This window comes from Lichenostomus cassidix, chromosome 2 (assembly GCF_008360975.1).
Source record: "Lichenostomus cassidix isolate B80296 chromosome 2, HeHo_3.0, whole genome shotgun sequence".
Taxonomy (NCBI): domain Eukaryota; kingdom Metazoa; phylum Chordata; class Aves; order Passeriformes; family Meliphagidae; genus Lichenostomus; species Lichenostomus cassidix.
This window is the reverse complement of record NC_139482.1, coordinates 114830573-114844671: the sequence shown is the minus strand read 5'-3', so window position 1 is coordinate 114844671 and position 14099 is coordinate 114830573. Positions and strand designations below refer to the sequence as shown.

At 39.4% G+C, this 14099-nt stretch overlaps 1 protein-coding gene across 6 annotated transcripts in view; it reads left to right on the top strand.

The window, feature by feature from the left end:
• CA8 (carbonic anhydrase 8 (inactive)) overlaps positions 1–14099 on the top strand; it is a 67939-nt gene that overhangs the window by 39636 nt on the left and 14204 nt on the right. For 2 of the 6 annotated variants that reach the window (XM_085052899.1, XM_085052895.1), the window contains one exon: positions 9026–11251. The exons of 3 other annotated variants lie outside the window; for them this stretch is intronic. The gene's annotated coding sequence lies outside the window, so the exon portion shown is untranslated. Of the gene's footprint in view, positions 1–1894; positions 2802–9025; positions 11252–14099 lie in introns of those variants that run through there. One more of the 6 variants, XM_085052897.1, reaches the window with a different exon arrangement.

Below are 14099 nucleotides of genomic sequence, written 5' to 3'. Positions count from 1 at the left end.
ACAATGCTCCTCTGCCAAGGCTGCTGGAACTCCTGTCAGTAAAGTTTTCAATATTTTTTTTTTTTTAATTTCAAGCCAGTGTGGCACAGCCACTTGAAGAACCTTGAGAGTGTTTGCCATGACCTTGTTACTCTGTCAGGGAAAGGAGACAAATGTTTCCATAAGTGTTGATACACTGAGGTAGAAAGGGGTTGTTTAAAAGGTCTAATTAATTTTGACTGAATCAGAAGGCAGGCTCTATGCACACCATGCTCCCAGAGCTTCTGAACATCTGCTCTTCAGCCTTGATTTAAACGTTGACAAAACTGAACCCTTTGTGGCTTATGATCAAATGGCATATGTTGATCTTTGATGTAATTTGTTCTAGTTTGTTGAATAAGAGGCACAGTTGACACCAGCATGGAATATCATGGTGTGTAATACCAGGGAAAGAGCTGACTTTTTTTTTTTTTAGATGTTCCTCTGTCATGGGAAAGCCCAGATCTCAAAATACTCCTCTACAGTTCTAAAACAAACTTTGGCCAGGCTCTAAAGGGAGCTTTCAGGATGACAAAACAGATGGAACTTTGTAGCTTTCTCTACTGTGTTTAACCCAATTGGCTTTAGAATAAGTTTGCTGCAGTCTATTTGGCCTTTTTTAGCTCTGCTTTTTTTTTTTTGCTGAAAATGGATCTCTCTCTTATAGCCTGGGGTTAATGAGTTTTTGGACTCTGTTTTGGTACTGTTTTTGAAAAGCATCCCATTTACATCCCATGAAATGACCATTTCCACCTTTCCTCTCCTGCAGTTACTGAAGTTTTCAAATACATTTCTTTGGTAAAAACCATTTCAAAAATTTCTAACCTCTTTACATCTCATTCAGTAAGGAAAGAACCAGTCAGGTGTTAAGGAGTTTGGAGAAAATGCTCAGTACAGATTTGCTTTTAGACATGGAAGGTTAAAAAAATTGAGTTCAGCTTTAGACAGTGAAGAACAATAGGATAACAGAGTAGTTGTGATTGAAAGGTGCCTCTGGAGATCTATTAGTCCAATCCTCTGCTCAAAGCAGTGTTAAGTACAGTGGGTTGCTCAGAGCCATGTCCAGCTGGGTTTTGAATATCATAAGGATGAAGACTCCTTAACCTCTCTAGGCAAATTGTACCTGTGTACTCTTTCAGGGAAAAAAGGTTTCTTTTAATTTTAAATCAAATTTCCTGTATTTCAGTTTGTACCCATTGCCTCTTCTTTCACTGGACGCAGCGAAAAAGTCTGGTGCTATCTTCAATAGTTGTTCTCATAAAGTATTTATATACATTGATAACATCTGTTCAAACATCTTTTCTGGAGGCTGGACAGTTCCAGCTCCCTCAGTCATCCTTTTATGACAGGTACTTCAATCCCCGTACAATTATCATGTGTGCAGACTGTTGCTGATCTCCAGTATGTCTGTGTTTCTTCTGGACTGGGGAACCCAGGACTGGACCCAGTGCTCCAGTTGTTCTATCAATGTTGAATAAAATAATTTCCCTCCACCTGCTGGCAGTGCTTTTCCTGGTGCAGCCCAGAAGGCTGTGGACCTTTATTGTTGCCTTGGGTGCATTACTGAGTTAGCTTGATGTTCGCCAGGACTCCCAGATCCTTTTCTGAAAGAAAAGAGAAAGGATAACATTGTGACTTCCTCAGTGTTAACACTAGCTTCTTTTATGCTTCCTGCTTGACTCAGAACCCTTGCTATGGGCAATGAGCTCTTTCTTGATAATTTCAGGTGATCTTGGAATAACATTTATAGTTCTTATTGTTATATAGCAAAGCCAAACAGTGGGGACAGCAAATGCTACTTACCACTCCTAGAAATCAAACAAGAAAAATCTTAAATCTTCCATTTTGTTAAAGGCTATTTTTTGGAATGTTTTAGGCCTGACACAGTATTTCTCAATATGTGGATTGTGAGTATTCCAGAAGGCTTGCTGGAATTGTGGGGCTTGCCAACTTTCCTAATGGATAAGGACTTTCCTGGTACTGTGTTCTTCACTGAAGGCAGCATTATTTGTGGTTTCCAATGGATTTATCGCCCTCTCTTTAATTCTTGTTGCTTTGCATGTAACTGATTTGATAGACATGCCTTTCCCCTCTTTTGCATCAATGGAACAGCTTTATATGTGAATGAGCAAGATGTCTGATTTCAAACACTGGAATATCAACTTGAATTTGTAATGATAGTGAATTCAGTATGGCATGCCTACATGTCTTCATCCCTTTATAAATCAGGGTGTATACACATGATTCCATGCATACAGTAGGTAAATGGAATTGCTCCTATTTACTAAGAGGAGGTCAAATAAGTGCCTGTTACAGAGGTAACTGAAGTCCACAGCGCTCTTTCAATAGAAGACAGTAAGAACTTGTTCTAAAGAATAATTTGCTAAAAGAGTATTTTATTTTAAAAGTCATAAACCTTAATTTACTTTCCCCTGAGAATAATTAATAAACTAAAGAATTTGATCTCCAGTGTGCTGTCTCAAAATTCACCATCTCAGACACAATTTATTTTGTATTCATAAATAATTATCCTCCAAGTGTGATGATGCCTTATACCTACTCCATATACATATATGCATTACTTCAGTTCTCCTGAACATTTTTTTGTTTGTGACTGATTCAGAAACTCCTGAAAAAGCATCACTTTTAATATACACAAGTGCATATACACACACTCATACATATGCATACTTCTGTGGTAGACCTCTGTATTAGTCTAAAAACAAACCAGTGGGAGATTGCAAGTCAGGATTAAAATTTAATAGGAAAATTAAATAAAATAAGTGCAATAATGGAAGGAAAAGCACAGACAAAGTCAGATACAACCTGACACCCTGTTAGGGTGGTGGTAGCAGCCCAAATGAAGTGGTTCAATTGAAGCAGTGATCCTGTGGAAGGTCTGGTCTCCACCTGAAGATCCAGTGGTAGCTCTTGTCCTCTGGAAACCCAGTAGACAGGGCTGACTTGTGCAGTTCCAAGGCCAGGTTATATCCAGGTGGGAATGCTTGGCTCCTCCCTCCTGGGCAGAGCATCTCATAATAGCATGAGATAAGTCCATGAATCATGCACTGGGGTCTTGATGGCCCATTGTCTGTTATCAGGGGTGAGTCACAGCAGGAGATAACAGCTAATGCCCCACAGCTGGTGGTAATAGAATACTAAATACATCTATATTCTAACCTAGGACAACCTCAGAGTGCAAGAAGCTGCAAGTTTGTCCAATGTCCTGTAAATTATGTTAGCAGAAATTAATTCAGATTTAAAACAGTCTTAATATAATTACTGTTTTCCTAGTTGTACAGTCAAGATTAGAGAAAAAAAAAAGATATCATTAAAATAGCAAGGTTGTGCTATGCCTGAGGAACAGGAAGGAGTAATTTAGGGTGGGAGGAACAGAGACTGCATTTCTGATGCTGCAGAGATTCTCTGCGTGATACTGAGATGTCTGAGCAGACAAGCAGAAATTGGCACAACATCAGTTTTACAGCAAGGAGAGAAGGTGATGTGGTGACTGTATCTGGTGTGTTTTGTGAGTGGATAGTGCAAATACCTTGCTTTTGAAGCTGCTGTGCAGCACTTGTGGCAACAAAACTATGCCTCTCTTTCCACAGGGTATTGAAAAGGGGATCTGGTGTTGCCAGTGGGAACAAACTAGTACTAAACAGAAGTGGTGCACTCTCCTCTTTATGGAATTGCAAATTTTATCATAACAGATTATAGAATATGAAGGGACATTCAAATGCAGAGGGAGCAATGGAGGTGCACCTTGCCTTTGAGATGCAGTGCTGTGGACTGTATTTCTATGTTTAAGCAGATCTCAGTGAAATTTACATTTTTATAGACATTTGCATTAGCAATCTGTGTGTCTTTGTTCTCAGTTTACTAGTAGCATTTGCAGTTAGTGAAGTTCACAAACAAGTTGCTCTGCAGAAGTTCTCATGCTTGGGCATTTTATCCTTTCCTGTTGTGCAGATCCAGAGCTGGAGTGGGCTGTCAGCAGCCATGCATCATTAGGCTACTATGACTGTTCTTATCATTTTCCTGTTTAAAAAAACCCAAATCAACCTGACACAAAGACTATCAACGCTAGTTCTTTAGAAATGCAAACACTAGTTTCCTAGATTTGTTGACATATGAGTATTTATGCTGCTTCTAAGTGAGTGATTTTTTTTATAGGTCATTGTTTATCTCCATCAATTTAGAGTTTGTGCTTAAAAAATGGTTGGTTTAATTGTTTAGTTTTAGTTTTCGAAAGAAACTGAACTTCATGTTATCACCAAACTGACTGTTGTTCTTCTGTGTTTAAGATCATCTGTACAGTGCCCAACCCTCTGCTGCCACTTCAGAGTACTCAAGAATGTGCTTACACTTGAGTGCATGACTGTAGGACAGATGGCCAAACACCTTTGGCTTGTGAGCCACACACCATAATCAAAGGCCTGCTGGAAACAAAACAAAACTTTAGGAGCATTCAGGCAACCAGAAGCCCCAGGAATGGCTGAAAGATGGTGCCTTTTCAGGTTGTTTTCCACTACTTCGTTGCAATAGGAGGGAGTAGGGTATACCCTGAGATTTCAAGTGAGCCCTTTAATATCAGCATAAATTTTTTTCCCACTGCTGATGATTCAAATAAGTGAGTTGGAAAACACTTCTTGTGCTTGTGTGATATACCTCTGACACAGGGGCCAGAATGTAGGGACTGGGTAGCTAGAGGCAGACAAGAATAATAGACCTAAAAATAGGTTCTTGCTGTGGTAGGTATTTTTGTGTCCAGGCCAGAGTACCAGTAAAGGGGGTGATCAAGCCCTAAATGAGAAAGAAACCATTTTGAGTTTCCAGAGTTAGTGCCATATTGGAATTGTCCTTGTCCGTGTTCAGTTCCTTACTGAGTTCTTGTTAGAAATTGTAGAGGAAAGGAAAATGGTCAAAATCCCTTAGCGTGTAAAGAGGAAGAAAGATTACTATGTGTCCTTTTCAAAGCTAAAAAAGTCACAAGGTAGTCTAGGAACCAGATCCTTGCTTATGCTTTAAATAAGATAGTTCATGCTGACAATTGCTCCTAAATTTTGTGACCTGTGAATATCTATTCATAATTCACTGTTATCATCAGCTTTTCATAAAAAGAGTTTTGAGAGTAATTTCCAGCTGCTTACTGTAAACCATATATGGTTTATACACTGCTGCTTGGGAGCTGATAATGCAGCCAGGAGTGCCTGTCATACAAAACCTCTCAACATGTTTGTTAGGAGTCACAACACACAGGTTAGAGTCTGAACACACACTGAAACTCTGCCTTGGTATTTTCACTTACGGGGAAAATGCTGCAAGTTTATGATGAGTCAAAACAGTAGGAAGCTTAAATCATCACTGATAAAGCTACACCCATCTTTAGAAAAAGATTAGTGCATATAAAACAGAGTGTAACAGTCTCTCAAATGTTAAGGATATTAGGACATATAGGTACATAAGTCTATACAAGACAGAGAAGAGAGCCTGCAATATCCTTTCCTCCTTCAGTAATGTTATACGAGTTAGGCACTGGGAGTGCACTCCATTTTACCTGGATGAAATCACTCAGAGTTGAGCAGAACATTATTAGTCCATTAAAAATGAAAATCCAGGTAGGCACAGATCCTTATTCTTACTGGAATTTTTAATTCTGATTATTTCATGTGGATAAGGACAATGAAATGAACAGTATACAAACAAACTCTTGCTATGCAGATAGACATGTTTTGTAAATAGGAAATGAAAACTACCAAGTTATTTGGATTACTGCAGATGTTTTTTCAACTGATATTTGCTGCCCAAGAAAGAGAATGTCAGCAGTGACTGTTGCTACCAATGTTTTATGGATTAGACTAGAGTTTATGACAGAGCAGCGCCACCAACAAAACTTTAATTAAAATCATTTATGTGTCCCCATAGCTCAAGACAAACAGAAGTACATTTTAGTTAGCTAGATGTAGCTAAATGCTCACAGAACTCGATGTAGACTCAATAAATTGTAACCTTTTCATGGAAGGAATGCAAAGAAAGATAAGGTTTGATAAGGTACTCAGTTCTCTTTCCTGAGACACTCTGAATCCATGCCTGGCTGTACTTTCAGGTGCTGTTTTAAGGAATGTGTAGGATGAAGGTAATGTTTAGTCAGTATTATACTGGTTTTGCCACCCATGTCTTTTGATTTTTTTTTTAAACTCCTAAACTTTTGATTTATCATAGTGTTAAGGAGGAGAAGGTAAGATCCTTCTAAAACGAAGAAGATAGAAATATTGTGTGGTAAGGAAAATGGCAAGACAAAAGAGGTGAAAAAGCTTTCCAGAAAGGAGATTGACTACTTTTAAGCAGCAGAATAAAGGTTTTGATCTTGTGTAGTGATCTTGACCTAAAGCTGCTGCAGTGGGACATCTGACTTTGTCCTTATCTGATGGAAAGACATATTATAATGGCCATAATTTCTCCATAGTCTCTTTATTTGCACTTCCTCAACACTTTTGGAAGACTTTGAAAAAGAATCCTTTTCACTGAAGTTTTCATATATCTTTTCTTTTAAATATGTTCTCTCTATTGCTATAGGAACATTGGGACCTTTGGTTCTTAAAAATGTACCAGCTTTGCTCCTTGTCTTTGCTCCTGATTCTGCTCCTTGTTTCTGAGATAAAATTTATAGGGTTGCATGTGTCCCAGTTTTGTACAGGAAAAATTTCTCAATGAAGAATATAGGCACACAAAATTATTATATGGAAGAATTAGAATTTCTTCTTGGAAAAATAATGATTTTTTTACATTCTGAGTTGATTTCTGAGTTTTGATTACCCATGTTAATAATATTTTTTTTCAAACCATGGGTATTATGAAAAACTCTCAGATTTTACAAATATTTACACTGTATGGCACTGATCCTGAAGGGTTTTTTTTTGGGAATGGTTATTTGATCTGTAGAGGACTTCACCAGAAGCAGTGGGTCTCTACTTACATGTAGGACTCAATCCAAGAAAAGGAAATTTCCAGGAGCAGAAATACAATCTATAAACAAGGCATCTAGGCAATTTTCTGATTATGATACACATGCCCATTTGTACAATTGTAGCTCAAACCTTGCATTTCCAAAAACTTTGCAGAAGAGTAAGAGAAGCAGGTATCTTCGTATCTATATAAACCTTTAGCCTGAATAGTGTGTTGCTTGACCACCCATATTGAGGAACACTGCTATTGGTTTAGCGTGGTAGGAAAATTATTGTTAAACAAGAATAAAGGGTAAACATGAATAAAAACACTACCAATATGTAGAATCACTCTTTCATCAAACAGTACATTAAGTATTTTCATAACAAACACGACTTAAATGTTTTTACTGGCTCGTAATTAGGCTCCTTTCCAAAAGTAATTCATTAATACAATAGGTACCCAAATCCCAGTTCAACTTAATTTCACTGAGTTTGACTTTTGGACTAAAAGCATTAAGCTTGAACTAGCTAAAATGTACAAAATGTGCATTCAATTAAGGAGTAATTAGATACTCAATCACCCTTACATCACACTAGGGATTATCCAAGAAAGAAGAGAGGTACTACTCACTGCAGTGTGTAAAAGAGTTTTCTTAATTAGTTTAGCACTAAGTGAAATTGAGGAAGTGTCACTGTGTCACAGCATTAGTTTACCACATGAAACCTTAACAACACAAAGGTTTTGGCTTCTTCTGAACTTTCTGGCTCAGATTGTTGAGTCTTACTCGTTGATCCAGTACTTTCTGGCCAGGCAAATGGAAACTTTCTGTTCACTTCAGGGAGGGGGTTGGTTCCTGCACCCTTGTATCAGCAGCCCACTGAAAATCGTGCCAAGAGTTTTTCTAGAGATGGAGAATAACTTGTTGTAATTACTTGGTGGTTGTTGTTTGTTTTTTTATATTACACTTTTATGCCAAGCCCCAGGAAGAGCTGGGAATCCTCTGTGCTATTATGTGGAGTGTAAAAGCTGCTGCTCTGTGAAGGCCTTACAGCCTCCCTTCAGAGGCAGCTGCTCCAAAGCTCTTCTTGTGAATCATCAAATGGTGCTGCTGCCAGACAACATGACTTTTGGGGGATATTGAATGATAGCCAGGGAGTACATGGAAATCACAGCTCAGATTTTCTCGTGGGTAGGCAGTGACTTAGCAGCACTGCCAGTGACTGACAGTCTCTACTCTCCCTTCCTCTGTCAGGAACCCTCAAGTGGGAATTCTCTAGAATGTGTTGACTCTTCCTGCAAGCAGTTGTAGCCCCAGGTGACCATTTGCACACAAGCATTTTCAGATTGTTTGTGTATACACACTGAGCTATAGTTAACACTAAAACAACCTCATGGAGAAAAAAGGAAATTATTAGTACAACAGAATGAAGTGGTTTGACACTCTTACATACTGCTTCTGAACTGAGAGCACTGAGGCAACCTAAACACCTGGATTCCCAAGGTTATGCCAAAGTACATGAATATATGAATGCATGAAATTAAGTATTGATTAATGCTGCTAATGAATAAGAACATTACTGCTGTTAGGACAAATTGGATGATTGCTTTCTGTCCCTTAAGCCCACCTGATTCCTATGAAAGCTGGTACTCAGCACTTCACTTAGTAAGGCCCCTAAAATAGTAAATGGTAAAAAGTTCTCTGTGACCAGTGTATTTTTTTTCTAGTTTACTACCATGGTTGGAATCAATTACCAGGTTGATTCAGAAAGCCAATTGTAAAACTTTGTTTCAAATTAATAATTTTACCACTGCATTTAACTTTGCATTTTTACTGCCATTTCCTCCATTGCTAGTAAATCTTCCAGCCCTGGCTTTACCCTAAAAGAGAAGAATCAGTACCATTATGTCACTGAAGTATATACCCTGAAACTGCTCCCACCTGCTGTCATGAAATCCCAGCATTTAGTTTTCCCTGTCTCCCTGGCTGGACATAAACAGTCTTTCAGACCCACTGCGGAGGAATTTCAGTAACATAATTGTTCCATTCTCTTTTCAGAAAGGGGGAAGACAATGCTCCCACAGTGCCTGCAGATGAGAAATGGAAACTTTTGAGGCTGCTGCTTCAGTTGAACCACAAAGCTTGCATTGTTTGTCTTCATCTAATTCAGCCTTGATAGACAGCTGTGACAGTTGGTCTGTCCGCACGGTCCAGTGAAATTCTGGGAATGGGGCTGTACATTAAAAGAAGAAAATATATTAAATCTTTCAATTCACACTGTTAACTATTTTTAAATTGTCATTATCATTGCTTTTATAGCTACTTTGCCATAGCACTTAATAGTAATCTGTGATCCAAATAGCACTGATTTTAAGCTTGCTATGAATGCTAATATGTAGAGATACTCATTATTGTTTTAAATGTTAGGTTTAATTTTATTCCATATCATCTCTTGTGCTGTCAGTAACCATATTTTCTGTAGAGAAGAGATGCATTCTGTAAAGGTAATAAAAACATTGTTCACAAAGAGTATTATACAAATTTGGAATTGATTTTTTGGCAGAAAGGAGCACTTTTCTGCCAAACATATGCACTTGACGTGGTTTATCTGAATAAAGCTGAATGAGTTTTGCATTACTAGGAACCTTACTGAAGTAAAGGTTCCTAGTACTGAAATAAAATTCCTTAGTTTGGAACTAAGGAAAATCAACCAATATAAAAATAAACAGAATTGTCTGTATTATTTTCTACTTGGTGAGCCATGGAACTTTGGGACAAAATGTTTTAATTCGGGCAGAAAATTATCAGCCTTTGTTCTCCTGTGAATTATGACAGTTCTATTTGTTGTGTACAATGCTGAGGATGGTGGTCTGAGGACCTACTCTGCATGTCCTGAGCTCACTGCACAGCATGGGGATTGCCACTCTGGGCCACACATGACTTATCTGACAGAGAAGATAAGGCAAGCTAGTCAGCCTCATAGCTTCTACCTCCTGAGAAACACCAAGATCTGAAGGACAGTCAGTAATGTGGGAGGCAATAGCTTTGATCACCAGAGCTATTAGTGAGGTCCACTGTCCTGGCTTGAGGGGCCAAGTTTATCCAGAGACCTGTCAGTGGAAGAACCCCAGAGGCACACAGATGGCAAATTCTGGGCTGTGGCACAATGAAGATGCAAACTGAGGGCTCACAAAGGGGAGGCAGCTCCCTTGGAGCTGACTGATCATCAATCACAAAGTCATTCCTAGACAATGGGAAATGCAGAGTCAGAAGGCATCCTTAATCCACCTTGCCAAGGGTTATGGGCAGAGCTACTGCTGAATAATGAGTTACAAGCTCTCTGAGTAATTTATGTGTATATTAGGGGCAGCAGAAACAACAGGACGAACCCACACACCACATGTGAGCTGGGTGAGGGGGACCAGATACTGCTGACCACTTAATGTGTTCAGCAGTTTTGGGTGTACTACTGAAACACATGCTTCCTTTGGAGATAAGCCTTGGCAGCATGCATTGCTCTGAATGCACAGAAAATGTGAAGCAAGCAGCCCACCATGAAGTCATCTCTTCCTTTTGGGCTTAGCAGAGTAGCAATCAGCACATTGCTCCTTGGGCTTACAGAAACTTGTGTTTCTTAAGGTTATCTCCATCTTGTGCCCGCATTTTATGAAGTATAACCCCATTATCTATACAATGGGTTCAAGATTTCAGTGCTGGACAAAACCACACTTCCCCCCTGCTGTGTGTGCAGTATGTGCATGTAGTATCTTCACTGGCTGCTGGTCCTTTTCCTTCAGCAGTGATTCCCCAGGCAGCTGAAGCCACAGCCCAACCCCAACACCGAATCACCAGACCCTGGCCTCCCACTGATCCCCATCATACCATAGGGCAGAACTCTCTGCTGCAATGGCCTGGCTGTACAGCAGTTTTTGACTGGAACCTGATAATTATCTTAGTTGTCAGGTTTGGTACTAAAATCTTGAGAAAATAAAGCAAAGTTCTGTGAGGTGGGAGTCAACTGATTTCTGCCAGGTGAAGACCTGTTCTTGTCTCCTTGCACCCAGCAATGAAAGAACCCTCCAAAAGTGGAGTGAACCATGTTCCAAACCTGACAATTCTCAGGTTATATGCACAGCTCATTCAGAAGATCTCCCTTTGCGTACAATGTATTATTAACTACTGAGTGTTAACTGACAGGAACTGTTGTAGTAATATGGCAAATATTGACATTGAGATGAAATCTGAACTAGATTTATTCTCTAAATAAACATGTTCCTTATCTTGCAGCTGGCTGATATTCTTGTGGCTGTGAAATACGGGTACATTGCTAAGCAAATGATGTAATGTCTCCACCAAAAAGTCCATTATTTCCCTTTCCTGTGCTCCCTTCCTGTGTTTGCTGTTCTTTCAAGCATTGCCTTGTGCAGTGAACTTCTAGTCATATAAATACTGCTACTGAGGAATTGAGATTAGTAAATTTGTCTTAACATTTGTCAGACTATTTTTTTCCTAGACTTGGCTTTGAAAGAAAAAACCGATTGGTAAAATACTTATAACTGTTTTGTGTCTTAATAATGAGATCTAATTATAACAATAAATTTATTCACACAACACCCATTCTAATTACAGATTGGTCAACCCACATTCATGGTGTGTTGGGAAAAGTTAAATTAGTCTTTCTGGTTTTGGTGGGAATCCACAGGGAGGAATTTTCAGGAAGGGCTCTCTGTGTATTACTTCAGTTATCCTGAACCCATGAGAGGTTTTACTGAGTGTGGCAAGGCTCTGCTGCTCTCCAATTACAGTTCCATGTACCTGCCTTTGTATTGATATTTTTAAGAAATCATAAAAACTGATAAGGGGGTTCTGAGTGTAGTGTAAGGCCCTAAATTAATAATTTCCTCTTCAAGCCTACAGCTGCTAAAATTCTGAATCAGATTGCTCTCTGGACATATTTTTAAAGGTGAATGTTAATGGGCGTAATGCTTCACATAATTTTAGACATTTATTAGAAATGTAAATTATAAGTTTCCAAAAGATGTTGAGCAGTTTCACACTTTTTGGTCAAGAAATCAATGACATAATATTTCAAAGTAGCTTTGTGCCTCATCATGCAAAAGCTGGCTCCATAGGCTTGTGATAAACTGCAGGAAGATAGTGGAAATAGGAAGAAATCCAGCTTTTGGGAAAAGGAAGGTGAATTGGGGCAGATGGCTGCTATCAGTGATCTCCCCTCTGCAGATGATGTGTTCTTCAGTTTCCTCTATAGTTTTCTGGAGCTCCCATAAAAATGTAGAGACTTTAAACTCTTGGTTTTAGTTCAGATCATGGTATGATGTTTTTTGTACCTTGTACCGTGGGCTGTGATCCTGGGCTCCCACTTATCCAAATCAGAGGATCTTCTTAGGGAGCACTGTGCTTCCCTAGAGCTGCCTTTTGCCCTGGCTCCCACCTTTCCTTTGTGTGAAAATTTGGGCATAGGTGGACCAGTAATAAATTCTATGCTTGTTCCCAGAATATACCCGGGAGGTAAACAGGCATAAATTGATGTGGGTTAAAGGATAAGCTTAATCCCAGACATTACTTTGGCAAGCGTGGGGTAGTGGCTGTATATGGAAGCAGATGTGAGTCTGAGAGGAAATAAGAGTGGTCCCTGGCCAGCATCCTGGTCTGTCCCCTAAAGGTTGACTCATCTGTGTTCCTGAATCTGGAGGGTAATTGAAGACTACTGTTGCTGAGGAGGTAAAAGTACTTAGCAGCAGGGCAACATAAAAGAAAAAATATTTTGCTGAGACATTTCAGCTGAATTTTGCTGAGACTGCAGAGGAAACGAGAGAAGATCCATGCACGTGCAGCTTCACAAGAAGTCATACCCATTAGCATTTTCCAGATCCTGCCAGGGTGCAGCTGCCCTAAGCACAGACTCACCTTCATTGAGTTTGACTGGGGGACTCATCACTGGTGCAATAATGGCCTTGTGCAAATTATTCCTTTCATGGTTGTCACATCCACTCCATGAGAATGAAGAGAAGCTTCCTTTCTTGTAGAAAGGGGGGAGCCTCAGGGGAGAATGATGGCTGTAGAGAAAAAGGGGAAAACCCTCTAGGTGTTGAGAACTGTGGAAGGAGCACAAATTTTGGCCTGCTTTTTTCTTCTTGGCTGGGTTTCATGGTGGTATCATCAGTCATGGAGTTTGCTTTGAGATGTGTTTTTCCTTCACAGCAGCAGCAGTGCAGCAGTGCTGCCTGCTGAAATGTCAGGTAGCTGGAGAACCACCCACTACTCCTGAGGCTGGACTGTGCAGGATGTGTTTGGAAGTGTTTATGTGCACATTTATTTATGAAACTGTAGCTGCCAATTCAAGCACACCTACGTGTATTTAAAAAACAAAACCAATTTAAAATGAATTGTAGAACTTCTAATTAAAGTTAATAAATTTCAGTAGGAAGACTATATGCTTAACATCAGTTCAACAGCCCTGTACGTCTTCTGTTGGTATTTGTATGATTGGATGTCTCCCTTTGCTTAATGAATTTGTGTAAAAATCCTGTTCCTTTTCCTTTTTCCCCATTATTCATTTTACAGCCCCAGGTCTTTTATATTGAATGCTGTTCGAGACTTGCTCTGAAGTCATTATTCTTTTTGTCATGAGCCTTTTTCTCTTACAGTATTTGTTTGAATGCTTCAGATGTATTAAAGAGCTTATCTTCACAATCACTTTGCATATGCTTTCTCTGCTCTATCACATGAGGATTGCTCTCTGATCACAGATTATCTCTATGATGCCAGGTATAAGAAAAAGACCCAGCAATCAGCCATGTCAGAGAGACACTCTTTGTATGCACTTGCAATGCATGTAATCCTTGTCTGGGAGAACTTGTTATACCTTAATTTAGCCTTATTTGCAAATTAAAAGTCCATAATTGACTCACTACTCAGGTCACCTCATAAGTCTTCTCCCTGGTTTTCTGGGATAATTCTAATTCAAGGTTTGTTATTCAGTGCTGGGTTATCTTTTGTGATTCTTCTGTTCAGTATCTTCAAATGCTTCTCACCAGTGTCCTTCCCATGCTGTTTACAGAGACAGTGGCAGCTTTTTACTTCTGCTTGGCCTTCCCCACAGCCTGACCTC